A 7,217-nucleotide genomic window follows, 5' to 3' on the forward strand; every position below is an offset into this window, starting at 1 on the left:
GGTGGGATAGACAGGGTGGGATAGACAGGGTAGGATAGACAGGGTGGGATAGACAGGGTGGGATAGACAGGGTAGGACAGGCATGGTGGGATAGACAGGGTGGGATAGACATGGTAGAAGAGGCATGGTGAGATAGATAGGGTGGGATAGACAGGGTGGGATAGACAGGGTGGGATAGACAGGGTGGGATAGACAGGGTAGAAGAGGCATGGTGGGATAGACATGGTAGGATAGACAGGGTGGAATAGACAGGGTGGGATAGACAGGGTGGGATAGACAGGGTGGGATAGACATGGTAGGATAGACAGGGTGGAATAGACATGGCTACACTAATGACCATATCCCCCGTGCATCCCGCAAAGGCGGAGGTGTTGCTAACATTTACGATAGCAAATTTCAATTTACAAAAGAAAAAATTATGTTTTCATCTTTTGAGCTTCTAGTCATGAAATCTATGCAGCCTACTCAATCACTTTTATAGCTACTGTTTACAGGCCTCCTGGGCCATATACAGCGTCCCTCACTGAGTTTCCTGAATTCCTATCGGACCTTGTAGTCATAGCAGATAATATTCTAATCTTTGGTGACTTTAATATTCACATGGAAAAGTCCACAGACCCACTCCAAAAGGCTTTCGGAGCCATCATCGTCTCAGTGGGTTTTGTCCAACATGTCTCTGGACCTACTCACCAGTCACACTCATACTCTGGACCTAGTTTTGTCCCATGGAATAAATGTTGTGGATCTTAACGTTTTTCCTCATAATCCTGGACTATCGGACCACCATTTTATTACGTTTGCAATTGCAACAAATAATCTGCTCAGACCCCAACCAAGGAACATCAAAAGTCGTGCTATAAATTCACAGACAACACAAAGATTCCTTGATGTCCTTTCAGATTCCCTCTGTCTACCCAAGGATGCCAGAGGACAAAAATCAGTTAACCACCTAACTGAGGAAGTCAATTTAACATTGCGCAATACCCTAGAAGCAGTTGCACTCCTAAAAACTAAAAACATTTCTCATAAGAAACTAGCACCCTGGTACACAGAAAATACCCGAGCTCTGAAGCAAGCTTCCAGAAAATTGGAACGGAAATGGCGCCACACCAAACTGGAAGTCTTCCGTCTAGCTTGGAAAGACAGTACCGTGCAGTACCGAAGAGCCATTACTGCTGCTCGATTATCCTACTTTTCTAACTTAATTGAGGAAAAGAAGAACAATCCGAAATTCCTTTTTGATACTGTCGCAAAGCTAACTAAACAGCAGCATTCCCCAAGAGAGAATGACTCACTTTAGCAGTGATAAATTCATGAACTTCTTAGAGGAAAATATTATGATTATTAGAAAGCAAATTACAGACTCCTCTTTAAATCTGCATGTTCCTTCAAAGCTCAGTTGTCCTGAGTCAGCACAACTCTGCCAGGACCTAGGATCAAGAGAGACGCTCAAGTGTTTTAGTACTATATCTCTTGACACAATGATGAAAATAATCATGGCCTCTAAACCTTCAAGCTGCATACTGGACCCTATTCCAACTAAACTACTGAAAGAGCTGCTTCCTGTGCTTGGCCCTCCTATGTTGAACATAATAAACGGCTCTCTATCCACCGGATGTGTACCAAACTCACTAAAAGTGGCAGTAATAAAGCCTCTCTTGAAAAAGCCAAACCTTGACCCAGAAAATATAAAAAACTATCGGCCTATATCGAATCTTCCATTCCTCTCAAAATTTTTAGAAAAGGCTGTTGCGTAGCAACTCCCTGCCTTCCTGAAGACAAACAATATATATGAAATGCTTCAGTCTGGTTTTAGATCCCATCGTAGCACTGAGACGGCACTTGTGAAGGTGGTAAATTACATTTTAATGGCATCGGACCGAGGCTCTGCATCTGTCCTCGTGCTCCTAGACCTTAGTGCTGATTTTGATACCATCGATCACCACATTCTTTTGGAGAGATTGGAAACCCAAATTGGTCTACACGGACAAGTTCTGGCCTGGTTTAGATCTTATCTGTCGGAAAGATATCAGTTTGTCTCTGTGAATGGTTTGTCCTCTGACAAATCAACTGTAAATTTCGGTGTTCCTCAAGGTTCCGTTTTAGGACCACTATTGTTTTCACTATATATTTTACCTCTTGGGGATGTTATTCGAAAACATAATGTGCATTAACTTTCACTGCTATGCGGATGACACACTGCTGTACATTTCAATGAAACATGGTGAAGCCCCAAAATTGCCCTTGCTAGAAGCATGTGTTTCAGACATAAGGAAGTGGATGGCTGCAAACTTTCTACTTTTAAACTCGGACAAAACAGAGATGCTTGTTCTCAGTCCCAAGAAACAAAGAGATCTTCTGTTGAATCTGACAATTAATCTTAATGGTTGTACAGTCGTCTCAAATAAAACTGTGAAGGACCTCGGCGTTACTCTGGACCCTGATCTCTCTTTTGAAGAACATATCAAGATCATTTCAAGGACAGCGTTTTTCCATCTACGTAACATTGCAAAAATCAGAAACTTTCTGTCCAAAAATGATGCAGAAAAATTAATCCATGCTTTTGTCACTTCTAGGTTAGACTACTTCAATGCTCTACTTTGCGGCTACCCGGATAAAGCACTAAATAAACTTCAGTTAGTGATAAATACGGCTGCTAGAGTCCTGACTAGAACCAAAAAAGTTGATCATATTACTCCAGTGCTAGCCTCTCTACACTGGCTTCCTGTCAAAGCAAGGGCTGATTTCAAGGTTTTACTGCTAACCTACAAAGCATTACATGGGCTTGCTCCTACCTATCTCTCTGATTTGGTCCTGCCGTACATACCTACACGTACGCTACGGTCACAAGACACAGGCCTCCTAATTGTCCCTAGAATTTCTAAGCAAACAGCTGGAGGCAGGGCTTTCTCCTATAGAGCTCCATTTTTATGGAACGGTCTGCCTACCCATGTCAGAGACGCAAACTCGGTCTCAACCTTTAAGTCTTTACTGAAGACTCATCTCTTCAGTGGGTCATATGATTGAGTGTAGTCTGGCCCAGGAGTGGGAAGGTGAACGGAAAGGCTCTGGAGCAACGAACCGCCCTTGCTGTCTCTGCCTGGCCGGTTTCCCTCTTTCCACTGGGATTCTCTGCCTCTTACCCTATTACAGGGGCTGAGTCACTGGCTTACTGGGGCTCTCTCATGCCGTCCCTGGAAGAGGTGCGTCACATGAGTGGGTTGATTCACTGATGTGGTCATCCTGTCTTTGTTGACGCCCCCCCTTGGGTTGTGCCATGGCGGAAATCTTTGTGGGCTATACTCAGCCTTGTCTCAGGATGGTAAGTTGGTGGTTGAAGATATCCCTCTAGTGGTGTGGGGGCTGTGCTTTGGCAAAGTGGGTGGGGTTATATCCTTCCTGTTTGGCCCTGTCTGGGTGTGTCCTCGGATGGGGCCACAGTGTCTCCTGACCCCTCCTGTCTCAGCCTCCAGTATTTATGCTGCAGTAGTTTATGTATCAGGGGGCGAGGGTCAGTTTGTTATATCTGGAGTACTTCTCCTGTCCTATTCGGTGTCTTGTGTGAATCTAAGTGTGCGTTCTCTAATTCTCTACTTCTCTCTTTCTTTCTCTCTCTCAGAGGACCTGAGCCCTAGGACCATGCCCCAGGACTACCTGACATGATGACTCCTTGCTGTCCCCAGTCCACCTGGCCGTGCTGCTGCTCCAGTTTCAACTGACCTGAGCCCTAGGACCATGCCCCAGGACTACCTGACATGATGACTCCTTGGTGTCCTCAATCCACCTGACCGTGCTGCTGCTCCAGTTTCAACTGTTCTGCCTTATTATTATTCGACCATGCTGGTCATTTATGAACATTTGAACATCTTGGCCATGTTCTGTTATAATCTCCACCCGGCACAGCCAGAAGAGGACTGGCCACCCCACATAGCCTGGTACCTCTCTAGGTTTCTTCCTAGGTTTTGGCCTTTTTCGGGAGTTTTTCCTAACCACCGTGCTTCTACACCTGCATTGCTTGCTGTTTTGGGTTTTAGGCTGGGTTTCTGTACAGCACTTTGAGATATCAGCTGATGTACGAAGGGCTATATAAATAAATTTGATTTGATTTGATTTAGACAGGGTGGGATAGACAGGGTAGGATAGACAGGGTGGAATATATAGGGTGGGATAGACAGGGTAGGATATGCATGGTGGGATAGACAGGGTGGAATAGACAGGGTAGGATAGGCATGGTGGGATAGACAGGGTGGAATATATAGGGTGGGATAGACAGGGTGGGATAGACAGGGTGGAATAGATAGGGTGGGATAGACAGGGTGGGATAGACAGGGTGGAAAAGACAGGGTGGAATAGATAGGGTGGAATAGATAGGGTGGGATAGACAAGACGTGATAGATATACAATGGAGGGTGGTGGAGGAAGGATGGGCTATTCAATAATATAGGCCAGCACAGTGACATCTATGTGCTAGCGAGGCCTTTTCTGTCATAGCATGTTGTTCTCCATGTGTTTCCTATAAAGACCCTATGGAAGTTTAGCAAGTTTAAAGCAGATCGGGGTGCATTGTCTCAGGTCTGCAACATTTTCTGCTTGTTTGTCCGGGGCTGTCATAGTAAAGTTTTATTGAAAAATAGAGGGAGCTACGTAAAGAATTAAGTGTGTAACACGTGAACAAATTGTGTGCGTGGGATATGAATGATGGGGCGTCTTTCTCAATCCTGCATGTGTTTCTCTGTGCTGTTTAACAAGCATAAGCCATACAGCCACAGAGACAGAGACAAAGAGAGAGAGAGAGGGAGAGAGAGAGAGAGAGAAGGGGGGGAGATACTCTTATCTCAGATACACAGTTCTTACCCTGAGCTTTACAGACCCTAACAACCAAAGATAAAGTGATGTAACACATCTGATTGTTGCTCGGGTCAGAGAGTGAGGACAGGAGTATGTGTGCGCTCCTGTGCCCTGAGTGCAAGTATGCGCTCCTGTGCCCTGAGTGCAAGTCTGTGCTCCTGTGTCCTGAGTGCAAGTCTGTGCTCCTGTACACTGAGTGCAGGTCTGTGCTCCTGTACACTGAGTTCAGGTCTGTGCTCCTGTACACTGAGTGCAGGTCTGTGCTCCTGTACACTGAGTGCAGGTCTGTGCTCCTGTACACTGAGTGCAGGTCTGTGCTCCTGTACACTGAGTGCAGGTCTGTGCTCCTGTACACTGAGTGCAGGTCTGTGCTCCTGTACACTGAGTGCAGGTCTGTGCTCCTGTACACTGAGTGCAGGTCTGTGCTCCTGTACACTGAGTGCAGGTCTGTGCTCCTGTACACTGAGTGCAGGTCTGTGCTCCTGTACACTGAGTGCAGGTCTGTGCTCCTGTACACTGAGTGCAGGTCTGTGCTCCTGTACACTGAGTGCAGGTCTGTGCTCCTGTACACTGAGTGCAGGTCTGTGCTCCTGTACACTGAGTGCAGGTCTGTGCTCCTGTATACTGAGTGCAGGTCTGTGCTCCTGTGTCCTGAGTGCAGGTCTGTGCTCCTGTACACTGAGTGCAAGTCTGTGCTCCTGTGTCCTGAGTGCAAGTATGTGCTCCTGTGTCCTGAGTGCAAGTCTGTGCTCCTGTGTCCTGAGTGCAAGTCTGTGCTCCTGTGTCCTGAGTGCAAGTCTGTGCTCCTGTGTCCTGAGTGCAAGTCTGTGCTCCTGTGTCCTGAGTGTGTGTGTGCTCCTGTGTCTTGAATGTGTGCGCTCTCCTGTGTGTGTGTGTGTGTGTGTGTGTGTGTGTGTGTGTGTGTGTGTGTGTGTGTGTGTGTGTGTGTGTGTGTGTGTGTGTGTGTGTGTGTGTGTGTTTGTGTGTGTACACACGCACCTAAATTCCTGAGCGCATGTGGAAGAGTGATACAGGTTTTCTCACAGCAACAGTCCACAGTATCCCAGCTGTATATCCCCCTGGTACACGGCTCTAATTCTGCCAAGTGATTTACATGGAACGTCTGCACAAAACCATTTCCTCCCTGCTCGCCATCCAATACACACATTATAGACCTACAAAATGTATATATATGTGGGTGTAAACTGGAGCAAGAGCTCTTCAGAGGACGAGGGGCTTACTTCACACTGACAGTCCTCACAGTGTGTCCACTTTCCACTGTTTATCCTCTCCAATGTCTCCGATTCCAGGCGGGAGAGTGGATATAGGATTTATTTAGTTAGTAATGAAGGACAGCCCCTTCCCTGAAGGTTGGAAAGCACACATTGATTGTATCAAACCTATTTTGAACTATCTACAGTATTTTGGAATATTGTAGAATAAATATTGGTCTTTCTGTCTGTGGGAAGGTTGTTTTACTGTTATCATACATTTAATTTGATTCTCATTATGTGCAGAGTAACCTTCTCACCTACATATTCAAACCTCATCCCTGTCTTTCAATAATAATAAAAACCTGAATCAAAGCTATAGGTAAAAGCTGCCTTTATAAGCTTCACCATTAAAATCATAAGCTTTACAATTAAAGGGGTTAACAGAAATTGATCTTAGATCAGTGTCTAAGGGGAAACTCTTAAAATGAGAGTGACCTGCAGAGGGAATGTTTTTTGAGTGAGTGTTGGGGAATGCAATGCCCACAGTGACCTCTGGTGGTTTCTGTCAGTATGAACACCACAGAACAATACATTTGTGTGTGTGTGTATGACCAGCCCTGTGTGCTCTGTTGTGATTGACGAGGTGAGTGATTTGCCTCAACAAGCGATTGTGTTGGTGACTCCTGGATGATGTCAGTTACGGGCAGAATGGACCTCTGGCATTTAATGACAACTTGCCCTGCTAGCCCTGTCCAAACACCCCGCCCACTCATTCACTCGCACACACACACCCCTGTTCCAGACAGCCTGTTATTAAGTGGCTGTTCCTAAAACATGGCTGTCAGACACACACACACACATCCTGACTGTTTCCATGAAGCCTGAACAAACATCTGAGCCTTTAGGTCTGTGTAATTGTTGTTTGACTGGACGAAGCAGCTCCAGAGGAATAACTGCCTCAGTGCACTGGGGAAGGGTGTGACACTTCATTACGTGTGAAGAGACCTGCAGCAGGTTAACATGGAACACAGATCCTACTATGTACCCTCATGGACGCACACATCCAACATGTGTGTTTTCTACCAGCTTTAGCTGTAATATGTCATTAATAAAACTTAACAGATTGACATATTAGCCTACTTAACTGAACATACA

Source organism: Oncorhynchus masou, chromosome 13, assembly GCF_036934945.1.
Source record: "Oncorhynchus masou masou isolate Uvic2021 chromosome 13, UVic_Omas_1.1, whole genome shotgun sequence".
NCBI classification, from domain to species: domain Eukaryota; kingdom Metazoa; phylum Chordata; class Actinopteri; order Salmoniformes; family Salmonidae; genus Oncorhynchus; species Oncorhynchus masou.